This window comes from Melanerpes formicivorus, unplaced genomic scaffold (assembly GCF_026170545.1).
Source record: "Melanerpes formicivorus ecotype bairdi unplaced genomic scaffold, bMelFor1.0.p_v2 SCAF_5, whole genome shotgun sequence".
NCBI classification, from domain to species: domain Eukaryota; kingdom Metazoa; phylum Chordata; class Aves; order Piciformes; family Picidae; genus Melanerpes; species Melanerpes formicivorus.
The window spans coordinates 33,830,717-33,846,193 of NW_027142357.1; positions in this window are offsets into that span (position 1 = coordinate 33,830,717).

Genomic DNA, 15,477 nt, shown 5'->3' on the forward strand with positions numbered 1-15,477 from the left:
AAACAAGGGAAAAGAGAAGAGGTATATTTGCAGAGGATCCTGGGTAGGAATATAATCATGAGTCTAATCTGATGCAAAATGAAAGTAGAGAACCAAGCGCAATGAGCCAGACTGTGACCTGTGATAACCACAGATGTAAGAATCATTCAGGGAGGTGAAGTATTCACGAGCTCATACAAAATTAGGACATAGATATTCTGCAGTCAGACTTTATGTAAAACTCCAGAGCAGTTCTGCAGACTGATGTATACAAATATACAAGACAAATACACAAGTCACATCAGAATGTGTCCCTGCACCTTTCTCTTTGTATCAGGTTGTGGGTAAGTTCATGACATATGCCCATATCAGCCTCCCAGGACTCTTTCTGGAATTGACTGACAAAATTAACATTTGCCTCTATTCTAGTGCCCCAGTAAGGACTTGCACTAACACAGGCTCAGAAAGTTAAAGTAATGGATAGGTTTAATTTTTTAAAGCTACAGATACAACAGATTTGGGATCACTGGTGACAAATGCATGAACTGCAAGTGATGGATCTCGAGTTAATGGATTCTAGCTAACATCTGACACAGCTGGAAATACAAATCTTTGCAATAGCTCTAATATATAATAGAAATGCAGCAATTCTTTCTAGAAAGTGTCCCTTTCTTGGGTAGAGGAAAAGGATCACAGTCCATTGACTGTCTTTATCTCTGCTAATTCTACAGTCTTTCTCTCCAGAGAGGTGTTTCTCTCATGGGTTTTTAGAATCATAGAATCAATAAAGTTGGAAAAGACCTCAAGGATCACAAAATCCAACCTGTCACCCAACACCTCATGACTACTAAACCATGGTACCAAGTCCCACGTCCAGTACTCTCTTGAACACCTCCAGGGATGGTGACTCCACCACCTCCCTGGGCAGCACATTCCATTGGCTAACAACTCTCTCTGTGAAGAACTTCCTTCTCACCTTGAGCCTAAACTTTCCCTGGCACAGCTTGAGACTGTGTCCCCTTGTTCTGGTGCTGGTTGCCTGGGAGAAGAAACCAATCCCCTCCTGGCTACAACCTCCCTTCAGGTAGTTGTAGACAGCAATAAGGTCTCCCCTGAGCCTCCTCTTCTCCGGGCTAAACAATCCCAGCTCCCTCAGCCTAACCCTGTCTGTCTCAGATTTTAGATGATGTTTAGCATGATTTTATTTATAATATTGCAGTTAATTAGGTAAAATTCATTTTGAACCCACATATTTTTCTTGTTTCAGGCTTTCTTCATTAGATTTAGCTGAAGTAGGGATGGCTTATCTTCACAAGACTCCTGCCCTTCTTTACAGCCATTTGACAGGCCAGCATCATAGATCTCTATTCCCAGAAATAACAAGTATCTCTTGGATGTAAGCATCTCAGTCTTGCTCCTGAAGCACACTAAATAAACCTGCATTCCTGTCCCATGTTACACTAGGCAGTTATTCCAATAACTACTACCTGAAGGGAGGTTGTAGCCAGGAGGGGGTTGGTCTCTTCTCCCAGGCAACCAGCACCAGAACAAGAGGACACAGTCTCAAACTGTGCCAGGGGAAGTTTAGGCTCAAGGTGAGGAGAAAGTTCTTCACAGAGAGAGTTGTTAGCCATTGGAATGAGCTGCCGAGGGAAGTGGTGGAATCACCATCCCTGGAGGTGTTCAAGAGGAGATTGGATGTGGCACTTGGTGCCATGGTTTAGTAGTCATGAGGTGTTGGGTGACAGGTTGGACTTGATGATCTTTGAGGTCTCTTCCAAACTTATTGATTCTATGATTCTAACTTTGACAGTATTATCCTCCACTCAAACTAGTGGTGTATACTTCACAAGACACCTCTAATAATAATAATAATGAAAAAAGAAAAGACTGTGCATAGTTTCAAGATTGAATAAGACGTCCTACCAACAGTCCAAATGAACTAATTCAGCCCTTGCAAATGAACAGACTCACAAAAGATCCACTTCCCCACATCTCATTTAATTTATTCTATTATGTTTCTTCTCTTCACTGCACTGAGAAACCATTCTCCAAAGTATTCAAATGTTAAAAATGTTAATAATCAAAACAAAACCAAATAAACATTATTAATTGCTTGAGAGAATACTTTAAATGAGCAGGAGAATAAAGAAGATACTCCAAACTCACAAGTGTTTGCTGTTCCTGGGCTAGAATTCCTGTTCAAGAACTTGATACAGTAGAGGCCAGAGACATACTGCTGAGGACAGAATTTGGTTCTCCACACACAAACTATTCTCATAAAGATTCTTAAAGGTATTCAAAGCTTTAAATATATATATATATATATATAAATTTTGTGTACTGTGCTTTGGTTTTGTTGCTTACATTTCTTCCTCTTCTTCAATGGCTGGCCTCCCTGGAGGACTGTCAGTTCTGTCTTTGATCCTGATCCATGAGTTCCTGAATCTGGTGCTCATCTGCTGCTAAGTCCAGTCTGGGACTTTTTCCACAGCATCAGTGGTGATGATGGCTAACTGCCAGCAGGGGGGTGCAGTTCAATACTGGTTTTGCATATATTGTTATACATTTACATTTCTTTTCCTGTACACACCCCACCCCCCCCATTAAAGCAGTTTAGTTTTCTTTCCCAGTCCACAAGTCTTTGCTTTATTCCATGCCTGCCCCCCGGTGAGATCCCACCTGGAGTACTGTGTCCAGTTCTGGAGCCCCTATTACAGGAAGGATCTGGCCATGCTGGAGTGTGTCCAGAGAAGGGCCACGAGGATGATCAGAGAGCTGGAGCACCTCTCCTATAAGGACAGAGGGACTTGGAACTATTCAGTCTGGAGAAGAGAAGGCTCTGAAGAGACCTTATTGTGGCCTTCCAGTACCTTAAGGGGGCCTACAAGAAAGCTGGGGAGGGAGTTTTTAGAGTGTCAGGTAATGATAGGACTAAGGGGAATGGAACAAAACTAGAAATGGGTAGATTGGGATAGAGATAGATGTTAGGAAGAAGTTCTTCATCATGAGGGTGGTGAGACACTGGAACAGGTTGCCCAGGGAGGTGGTAGAAGACCCAACCCTGGAAGTTTTTAAGACCAGGCTGGATATGGCTCTGAGCAACCTGATCAAGTATGAGGTGTCCCTGCCCATGGCAGGGGGCTTGGAACCAGATGATCCTTGAGGTCCCTTCCAACTCTAACAATTCTATGATTCCATGATCAATATGAAGTATCTGTCATTCTTTTAGCAGCCAGCCAAGCACTAGCCCTTGACAACTGATTGTGCTATAGCTGGTACATGCTATTCAGTAAGGTACTTGAAAAATAATAACATATTAACACTATGTAACAGCATAATGAAAGAGGCAGTTTAGAGCGTGCTTTAGCACTTGCCTATTGTGTGAAACAGAAAACATTCCCAATTATTTAATGCTGTATTAACTTCTAATTCACCTCATCTGGCTGCAAGTTGGTATACGATTCCCTTTCAGAACCAGGGATTTCTTATAAATCACACAATGCAAATCAATACAATGGAATCAAACATGTCATGATATTAAACAGTGTTCCATAACCTAGTTTTATATTGGCTTATATAAACTTTAATTAAAAGTTAAAGTAATTTTAGTTAGTTTATCTGCCATTGTATAGCAAAATTACAGCCTGCTGCTTGTTTAAGTATTTCTGCTTTGTTTTTGATATAAAAATCAATGCTGAAAGGTATGGAAATTACAAGAGAGAATATAAAGCACTAGGAACATCACTGGATGCTAGTGAAGTAGTTTGACATTTACTGTGATGTTGCACAAGGGATTAGACCCTCGAACAGTGACACTCCAGGGACCAGTATGATTGTATCACTTGGCATGTGCCCGGCATAGCAGGATTTGGAAGACAGTACTTGGAGAAATAAACAGCAAAGAAAACAGTGCTAGGCCATTAGAAAGGAATGCAAAAATGTCACAATCTGTAGCTTACATCATCTCTCAAACTTTCCTTTCACACTTAGTATGTTGTTAACTGTAATGCCAGCTATGCCAGTTCTCTCCCTTTACCTACCTATCACCCCTTTCACAGATCCCTCATGTGTGCTTGGTATAAAATTTTGGATAACAATGCACAAACCAATGAATGCATTTTAGCTAAAAACCAATGAACTCTACCTACAACAATAATCAACCTTGTTAGACCAATTTTCTCCACATTTTCACTTAGTTTAGTAGCAGTCATAACACCTGACTGCTTCTTACTCACAGTGCTGGCTAATTCTGATTCATATACTTTCTGGGAATCATTTCTAGCAGATCACTATTGACTAAGGTTTCAAGACTGAGCTGTTGAGATCCTACACATTTACTTACTCTGTGTATCATACCCAAAAACTATCCAAAATTTCTGACTACCAGTGATCTTGGTACTATCACATCTCATCTGAGGGAGAATAACCATACACAGGATAGTCAAGACTTCTGGATAGCTTTCTGAAAACTTGATTTCTGCAACTGCATAATAATTGTGGGGTTTTGTTGTTGTTTTGGTTGCTTTCCTGATTTTCATGGCTCCTCTATTATCTCCTGTGCTTTACTTGTCCTTCTCAACATTGGACTTCACACAGTATAGAGAGAACAATCCAGAACAGCTTCCTGATCTCTCCCTCTCATAGTAATAGCACAGTTAGAGCTTACCATGCACAGAAATAGAACAATTTTCCCCCTCCATGCATTACTTTGCATTATTGCCACTGAATTTCATCTGCAGGATTCTTCTGTATGTGTTGGCAATCAGATTTGGATTTGTCAGAATGAAGCAGTTTTGTATCATCAGCCAAGTTGTTTCCTTGGCTATGTTTTTGTTTCTTTTTCTGATAATTTATGAATATCTTGAGTAGAAGAAATCCCAGCAGTTTTTCCTGGGCTAGCTAAAGCCTAATAGTTCATCCTCACCTTTGTTTCCCATCTTGTAAGTAGTTCTATTACTCTTCTATGACATAAAACTTTGAGTCAGTAAGAAAATTTGGTGAAGGACCTTGTGAAAAATAATCCATGCATATGGTGCTGAATAGCCCTGGGCTCGTACCTTGACTCTTATTGCAGTAGGGATTTCTGCAAAATTCTGGCAGCTCTTCCCCACAGTATCATCCCTATGGCTGAATCTTTCCACTCCTTTCTTTCCACAGCTCCTGTTTCTACATGGGATGCAAAAATCAGGCTTCCAGGGCTAAACTACAACTGCTGTTCTCTATCAATCAGTGACCCCTCCCCAGCTGAGAAGGGGAAATGGGAAAAGGAGGAGATCCATAGGATGAAATGAAAATGGATTCAATGAAACAGCCAAATTAATAGTGATATCAATGCCAACATGAAGCATTGGCCCAAAGGATGTACGACGATCACAGGACTGCAGTCATTGTGAGCAGAATGGTAAGCAGAATGGATAAGGAGAAGTGGGAGAAAAAAGGGAGAGGACAAGCAAGCCTCAATTTTCAGCATTCACCCTTCATACTGAGCATGATACTTATTGTCTGAGATACACCTGTGAGCCAACTCAGGTTACTGACCTGGCTTCTGCCCTCTCAGCTTTAGCTCCTGGCTGACTCCAAATTGCTATTGGCCTGCACACCATGGCTGGCCAATGATTCTGTCCCAGTGAAACCAGAATAGCCTGGCAACTTGTAAATTTCATCTATTTGCTTTACAAACCTTTCTACTGAAGTCTATGAGTTGGACAGTTCTTTGGACTCAACTCAGCACAGGTCCCACCTCTGCCATGAACTCTTGCTCAGAGGTTCCTTGCACTTGCTGGTGATGCTTCCTTACAGCCCTTCCTTCACCTTGCCTCAGCCCTCCAGGCTTCCTGCAGGTTCTCTGCCTTGCCAGGTTGTGTGAAGTTTTCTACCACCAGCTTTTAGGGTTTCAGAGAGCCATGCCTCAAAATCTTTTCTGATTCATTTGTTTTGCTTACATACATTTGTGGTGGTGTCCCTTTCTTAAAGGCATAGCCTAAAACTGTCACAATATTCCACCAGCTACCAGTACTTTGGAGTTTTTCTACTTTTCCCATTTCCACATGTTATTCATTTTTAAAGTGTGTCTTTACTACTCCTAACTACACTGCCACTTTACCTGGGTGTTTTCTATTTTTTTTTGTCAACAAGGTATTTACATTTACTCCAAGCATCTTATAAAGCATCTTTAAACAAAGTCTATGCCCCTGAAAGCTGCTCCTTTAACTGTTTCCTTCATTTAATGTTGTTCCTCTACTTAAGATTAAAGTTACTATATTGGGTGGTTGGTATCTCTTTTTCATCTCTGAGAATGTTGAGTAGAGAAATAGAATGTTCACTGATACCGAGGGGCTCTTCAACACCTAAATCATATGAAAGGTTCAATGAACTACTCACAACCAAATCACCAGCTGATTTTGCTCCTTTGGCTTCCCTGATTACTTGATTCAAGAAAGAAGCATTAACATTTCTAAAGTGCCGCCTCTTCACCAGATCCCATGTGGTATTTATCCTGTTTGCCTGGGGAGAAGCGGAACAGAAAATCTCTCCTGATACGTGGAAATCAAGACTGGTTGCCTTTCAGAAGCACATCCTCCAAACAATCTCATCTTTTAAATTACCCCAACTTGTTTAAAGTCCACTTATTTAGTAAACGGATATAACATAAGGAGGGGGAATAAAAAGTAGGCCAGACTAATGGCTCACCTACAATAAAATCTGAGAATCTATATTGCTTGCCAAAATGTTATACATGCTGCTGTGCTTCTGAAGATTTACTCAGCAAAGAAAAACTCCAGGATACAATCAGCTGTGATGCTTCTGATTGCTGGAATGGAATGCAGACCTATATACCCTACTCGAAAGCCCTATTGAAGAAATCCAAGACCTAATTCATGAATCATTTTGCACATATCAACCATGAATGTGTGTTCAAAGTGATCTCTTTCTGTTATTTCCACTGCCTTTGCAGCTGGGATTTGCATTTGCAAATCAGGTAACAAGGGAATTAAATGGAAATACTACACTAGGCAAACTAGTAACAAAATGAGTATGTTACATATATGCATAAGTGTTTAGTAGCCTACACTCACAAATCCACCCTAAAGCAGAGGTTATCACATGGTATGGGAAATAATTCTGCTTTTTTTGGGGGGAAGACTTCCTGTATATTCTACCTGAAAGCTAACTTGGATTCCTGCAATATTATAGCACAGCACCACTAAAGCACTGCAGACATTTTGGGTGAAGCAGTTTCTGCTTTCAGGATTTTGCAGCCTGAAATAGCTACAGCAGATGGTAGAAAGCAAGAATCCAACTCAGAGCTATCAGATCCATGCTGTTGACTGAAAGTAACAAGATTTGGGTCACTTCATCAATCAGCATAACTGCATAATGCCTGGTTAGCCTTTTTACTTAAAACAGGCTACCTTCTCCAGACTCATACTATAAACAGACTTGCAGGTAGAAGCTGAGCAACTGCACCTATGAACCAGTTGAGAAGGGACTGTTTCAGGGTGGAAGACAGCATGTGTGGAAGCAGATGGACTGTGCATGTGACTTCCTCCTTCAGATGGCTTTAGTGCTAATTCACATCCATCCAAAACACTGAATGAGATTATGAAAAGAGGGAATCCAAAGGAAATCCACAGGGCTGTTACTGATTTTCATAGAAGAGAATGCCCCTTTCTATCAAGCCCTTATCAGTGAGACAGAACAACCTCTGCACAAAATTGTGCTGTGCACAGCAGATGCAGCATGGATGAGATATCAAAAAGTGATCAATGGATCACTCAAATAAGAGAAGGTGAATATGCCCCTGAAGGACCTCTGTCACTTTTGGTATTTAAAAAAACCCCACAGACTTGTCATTTTATATTCTTTTTGGTACACATTTTACCAAGCTGTATTTAAACATCCCTGTTCTACTTAAGATCACTCTTCCCTGCGAGCACTTGTAGTCCTGTGAGTACAAGCCTAAGCCACTAAAACAGTAGGCCAGTTATAGATGAACACACAAACTAGAGTGTCTTCAAGGATCTTTACTCAAAGCCATTTCAGACAGAACAAATCCTGCTACTGTCTGTCCTCTATCATCTCTATGAGGACATCTCTCCAAAATGGCAGAACATAGAAGTCAATAGGGGTTCCCATCACAGATGAAAACCGACACAACCTCAGCAGTATTCCAGTTATATTACTTTCCTGGATCAACCAGTACCATGAGAATAGAGTGGCTTACCTTCAACCCCTGTGGGTCTGGCAAATCACTGCAGTTGATTCACCAGTGTTAGGCAGGCTTTAGGTCAAGATTGTGTTAGAAGCACAGGAGAAGTGTGGCTAGCAGGTCGAGGGAGGTGATCCTCCCCCTCTACTCAGCCCTGGTGAGACCCCACCTGGAGTACTGTGTCCAGTTCTGGAGCCCCTATTACAAGAGGGATGTGAAGGTGCTGGAACGTGTCCAGAGAAGGGCCACAAGGATGATCAGAGGGCTGGAGCACCTCTCCTATGAGGACAGACTGAAGGAGTTGGGGCTGTTCAGTCTGGAGAAGAGAAGGCTCCGAGGTGACCTAATTGTGGCCTTCCAGTATCTGAAGGGGGCCTACAGGAAGGCTGGGGAAGGACTTCTCAGGATCTCAGGTAGTGATAGGACTAGGGGGAATGGAATGAAGCTGGAGGTGGGCAGATTCAGGCTAGATGCGAGGAGGAAGTTCTTCACCATGAGAGTGGTGAAACCCTGGAATGGGTTGTCCATGGAGGTGGTCGAGGCCCCATCCCTGGAGGTGTTTAAGAGCAGGCTGGATGAGGTGCTGGCCAGCCTGATCTAGTGTGGGGTGTCCCTGCCCATGGCAGGGGGGCTGGAACTAGATGATCCTTGTGGTCCCTTCCAACCCTGAATGATACTATGATACTATGATACAAAGTGGCCATAACTCCTAGAGATTTTCGCTTATGGTATCAGTTCCTGGGGGGACGACTACAAATGAATACAACAGAAGGCTACAAATGTCGAATGCCCATCAAATACATACAAGGCACTATTAATGTATCTCATTAGTTTTCATGTGGATAAAGAGCTCACAATATTATTTCCTGAAAATAACATTTTGGCAGGAAACAGAACTGTCAAGAGCAGGAGAGAAAAAAACGTCTTCATCAAGAGATGCTTCCTAAATGAAGAGCAGGGGTGTCACTGAGAGAAGCTTAGGGATGAACAGATCTTGGAAACCATGCTTTGTATTTTATAGCACTGATTACTGGTGTCAGAGACCCTTGATCTGTTGAGGAGGTAGCATTTCAATTTCATATGGGCAGAATTGTCCATATAAATATCAAGGACAGTGATTTTCTTGAGACTGGAGTTAATACACCAGTTTATCCCAGTGAATTCAGAGAACATTTCCCTATTCATCCCAAAGAAGCATCCTCAAAACCACCACCGAAAGTCCCCATCTGCACAGGGCATGAAAAAGACTTCACACAACCAAGACCAAACAGATTGACTCTCTGATAAATTCTCTGCCAGATCAAGAACAACCTTTCTTTTATCAGACTCACTCAAGACCACATTCAATGTTAATTGTTAACATTAGAAGCTTAACACACAACAGCCACATTTCAATTGTATTACATGGAAGGAGAAATCCCACTCGGGGATGCTGCACCTCTGGATCCCACGTGCTTTGCCACACCAGGTAGGTGTCAGCAGCCTTGACACTGCCAAGGAGGGGAACAGTTTGGTTCCATTGACATTGTTTTGAAATAGTGACTGATTATACATAGCACAGGTAGCTATTATCCATCTACATTTCAATGGTGCTGCCACAGGTAGCCTGCAAAATGGATTAATTTGAACAGTCTGTGTGATTCAGCATCAGAAATACCAACTAATGACATTTCTTTCCATGGGTAATGAGAAGACCCCAAAAGGTTTTCCCACAGCATTTAGGCATTTGCACACCTGATTACTTTTCTAGTCACCTGCCAACCATGAGAGCTGGCAAGTAGTCTCTCAAAAAAATCCCAAAGGTGTTGATGAGGATGGAGATGGAAAATCAAAGCAGTTACACAGAAACGAGCACTGTGTTAGTCCTGCCTACTCCATCAGGATGGCAAAGGGAAATTAAAGGATCTGACTCCTCATTACCAAATAGGAGGAGGGGGCATTTAAGCATTTATTATTCTTTTCCAGTGAGTTTATGGTAGAATTTCAATTCTACATTAAACCAAAGAGGAATGAAACAGGCAATAATCACAAAAACATGGGATAAGACACCACAGCCACTGAAGGAAAAGCTATTTTGTTTGCTAAATATTCTCTGGGTCACTTAATTGCCATGAGAGTTGTTCATTCTGCCTTCTCTTCTGCTAAACATTTACTATTCCACACAGCTCTCAACCTTGTCATCAGTGAGCATGGTAATCAATCAGGAGAAACCCACTGCAGTGAGTTTAGCTTCCATCACATACCCCAGTCTCACCAGGCACCCTGGAGATGCTCAGCTAGGAATAGCAAGGTGGTGACAAATTTCTCCTGTATTTTTTATTCCCACCTTCTGATAAAACAAAACACAATCAGCAGTGATAATGCACTGCACTTCTGCTGAAAATAAATGCTGCAAGAATCAATACAAATAATTATTTTACCATACATATCCTGCAAGCAGTTTGTTTTGCTTAATCCCTCAACAACAACTCTGTTGGTACAGCATAAATAGGTAAATGCCAATACATTAGATTTAAGTAAATTAAGGTAAATAAATCACTCTTTTGTAACTTTTCACAGCACTCTGTGCCTACTCCTCTGCTTCACACATGAAGAAACACAAAGCTTGGTAGTCAGGTGGTCTTCTTAATGTGTTATAATGTCAAATGTCAAAAGTAAACATGCTATATCTGGAAATCTATGATGTAAACATTAAGCATCTGCAGATAGAGAACTATACTGTGTTAGTCAATGCTCCAAATCCCCACTAGCGTTTGCACTGCTTCACTCCTGCGCAGCTCACAAAGCCTGAACTTCTAGTCTCCTCTAGCACATTCAGATCCTGAGAAAAGGACATTAGCAAAGGTTACAAGGGATATTCTCCTCTCAAAGGAAATGGAAGAACCCTGTAGCATTCACTCAGTATTTTGTAGTACAACCAACACAGTTCCTTCTGCGTTGTCACTGTATGACCTGCACCAAACTAGCTGTTTTGGGTACTCACACTGCAGTTCAAATCTCTACAGCACTGAACAGCGCCTTTGACCTCAGCTGACTTGCTGCTTTTCCTGCAGCTGTTCAACAGCTTGTCATTTGAAAGCTGGCCAACAGAAGCACTATACAGCTGGCACAGCTGGCTTATTTGTATATGAGGTCTGGTCACTTGACTTTTTCATCCAGGTATGAAGACAGGATTTGGAACCTTTATTTCTAATAGCCAAGGCATTCTAAATCACACAAAATTACTTGCATCACTTTCAGTCCTTAAACTTTTATTCAATACCAGCATTTTAGCTCTCTTCAGCTCTACTCCTTTTTCAGGTGTAGGGGAAGAATTGCCTTTGCTCAAATTAGAGAAGGTCATGTGGTGGTGGAGTCACTGTCCTTGGAGGTGTTCAAGAGGGGATTGGACGTGGCACTTGAAGCCATGGTTTAGTAGTGATGAGGTCTTGGGTGACAGGTTGGACTTTATTTTTGAGGTCTTTTCCAACCTTATTGATTCTATGATTCTATAAGATGTGACACACATGCTTTCTAAAAGAGTATATAACCTTGCTGTATAATGTAATAAACATCTTTGCCTGGTAACATCTTGGCCTAGAAGCTGTGCTTGCAGTACCTTGGGGTGATCGAACACCATCACCATATTATTACATTCAGGCATAAATACTATGGCTGGAATCCTAAAACAAACCCCTTCCACAACTGTGTATTTAGGGGCTTGGTCCTTTGAAAATGAGTACAGGGCAGATCTTACCACTTCTTCCCTTGTAAACAGCGATAAGCAGCATGAAGACCTGAGTACAAAGGAAAAGTGCTGGTGCTGTCAGAGCTGCTCTCCAGAAGCATCACTTTCCAGATGTTTGTCCTTTTCTTTTTTTCCCCAGAAGATGGCATGTATCAATTCAAAAAGTTATGCATCTTTCCAGTTTCACTAACCCTCTCTTACCATTCTGCCCCTACTACCTAAGCAGGTAATGTCCTATACATCTCTATCACAAGAATATATTGTGCCCAGAATTAACTAGAAAATCAAGACACGGGGAAGGCACGTGCAGACAGAGCAGACACGGGGCATGTCTGTGACATGGGAGCTTCTCTGTACTTTTACCTAAAGACATCACAACACAGCAGCAGAACTAGATCTCCATATGTCTGACTTCTTATCAATCAGCTTTGCTACAAGATCATCCAACCTTTTGTACTGCAAATTAATAGGTCTTACAAGCATACCATTACATCAAGTATAACCTTCCTCTGTATACATAAATCCCTTAGGTTTAGATTCTCCAGTAATCTGGGTCCAGCAGAGATTTGCCACAGAACAGCAACCATATGAAACCTCATTCTCTTTCTTTCCTCATTTATGTTTAATCCATTCTGTATCTGCAGTACTTGCATCACCTGTTAATACATTTCTGCATCACCCAGTGGAGTTAAAATAGTCATATGTGCCACTTCATATATTATACATCTAGAAATACTTAAATGAGACATTGATAATCTGAATAATCAATTTACTTGGACAGTCTGAGATTCCCCCCCTCCCCCTTCATATTGGATGTGTTCTTTTACTTTCATGCCATTACTATAATTGCTTAGCTCACTTTTGTTGGGATATTTTTTCCACCTTAATTACCTTGTCATTTACTATTAGGGATGTTAACATGGCCATTAAATATCAGAAGGAGCTTTCAGTTTGGGTTCTCGTTTTCACATTTCTGCAATTCAGAAATGTCCATATTTTTATACTTTGACATGTTTTAAACTATGCTGTTAATTACTGCATTAAATGGATGAACTTGTTCTAATGATCAGTGTATAAATAAACAATAATAAAAAACCCAACAATATAATAAGGAAAACAGAAACCAGTCAACTCTGTTGAGTGTGCTGAGCTGAGATAACATTTGGTGGTCATGCACAACAACATTTGTATAAGCTTTGTATTGAGAAGGTGGTAGGTTAATTGGGACAAAAGCACAAACACAGTTCAGCATCCATAATAAGCAGCCTCTACCAGTGACATAAGAAGGGGAAAAAACCCTCAAGTTTCTTTCCACTTCATCTAGACATCCCTCTCATAATAATTTTCAGAATAAGCAGATATCTTGAATGAGTACCAAGATGTTTTTATACATTTATATGAAAATAGACTATGATATCTCAGCAGGCATCAAGTTGTTTTTCTTCCTCCACACAACTACAAAAAAAATGGTTCTAGCTCCAGACCCCCATTGCAGTGCAATTTAATGATATAATTTGCTTGGATTCAAGAGTTTGTTAAGGAAAAACAATTAATCTAATGGAAACTGGAACCAGCACTGCAGGAATAACAATCCTCAGTGTGAGCACATCACAAGTCTGTCAGAGTGTTCCCTGGTTTTCAGTAAATATATCTTCCCCCACTGTAAAGTCTGTCACAAAGCAAAGCCCAAAAAAGGAGGTGAGGAAGAACTGAAGGCTTCTCTGGCAGCAAGAGCAATATGTATCTGTAGAAATGACAAACTTCAGCTGCAACTAGAAAAGTGCTCTTAAATCTTTCACACTGATATTTAGCTATATTTTATAATACCATTTGCATATCAGTATTTCTGAGACTTGTTCTCTTACCTGCCCAGGGTGCCATGCTCACACTATGGCAATTACAGAGGGACCAGGACTGATATCCTGAAAAATGCCAACACAATCAGCTCTCTCTGCAGATGGATTAATCTATCAGATATATTGAAAAGTGGGTAATTATCACTGAATTAATTTTTAACACACATGGGATGCCTGCATTATTTTTAGCCATAATCCTAAAGTGTTTTACAAGAATAGGTTGGGTTTGCTTTTTCTTTTCCATCTTTTGTGGACTGAGGAGGGCTAGATATGGTAGATACCCTTAATCCATCACCACAGGAGAGGCAAAGAACATGATGAGTGGCTCATTCTCTCCAGCATCAAGAAACTGAAACAGACTCGTCCTTACCAGCTGGATCTGGGGGCTCTCTAACTTTGCACCTCTTCTTCTTGAAAGATCAGCAGGGCACATGCAACAACGCTGCTTGCAAGTCAACTGCCTCTCTCCTGGGGGATTTGGTGTATTACAGACCTCCTAAAATAAATGTACAGTTTGCATTCTCTGGAGGCACTAAAAAGAAATAAATAAAAGCTATGGGATTTGTATTATGTCTGACAGGGGATAACTGAACGTGTACAGAGTATTTGCCACCCTTTGCAGAAATGAGCTGGACATCCTCACCCTATAGGGCTACTGCGGATTTCGGTTCATCATTAACATGCACCTCGGCACCACACACAGCCCAACTTGAAGAGAGATGCCAGAACACCTGGTGTTTGTGTGCAAACCACTCCAGAAGGTTTACAAATTCAATTAAGAAAAGAAGCAATGAGCTGTGGCAGGGAAGATAAGTGTTATATAGGCAGGAAGGCATTACTTATAGTGACTAATCTGCAGGCATGGCTCAAGTGTCTGTGCAGAAGTAGAGAGAGCAAAAGGGATTCATGCTGTGTACAGCAAAGGAATCCCACAAGCTCACAGCAGGCATGCACATGGCATAAACCCTGAGCTTTACATAGTGCAGGGCTTTGCCAAGCCTTGGGAAGTCCCAGTAGAGAGGACTAGGTCTGGAACCAACACCACAGCATAAGAGGCAGATATCACACACTAAGTCTGAGAAGTGCATAAATGTGTGTTTGGAGCAAATGGGGAATGAGTAGAGGCTCTTAATTTGCAGTGCCTGGAACACTGTAAGAGGTGCTGCAGGACCCTGAGGAAGTGAGGGGCAGAGGCAGGGAGAGGCAAGAACCAGACCATCCTTTGCCTCCTTGCTCCTGGCAGTTCCACACAACCCAGCCCCAGCTGCTCCATCAAAGTTGCACATCCTCTTCCCCTGGATGTAGTTCCTGCAGACAAGATTTGCTCTAGCTCTGGTTGTACCCAGATGAGGAGGCCACTGTCTCAAATTCTTACTAAGTGTTGTGATCAAGAGGAAATATTACTGGTACAGTAACAATAACTTGTCTACGTATATGAGGTGTTTCCTTCTTGCAAATAAGATTTTGAGTATAAGCAGCAGCAGGGTTTCTTTGGGAAGATGGAAAGTCTATCTATACCAGTATGTACACAGACTTTGAATATGACAGGAAACCAATTCTTAACAGAAAAGTTACCATTTAGAAACCTGAAACATGTCTAAAACACACTATATTTATGTGATTCACCCACAGCAACATTTCTACACAAAGCCCTGTCTGCCATTTAAGGATGGAAGCTGCTTTTCCAGAGTACATGTTTAGCT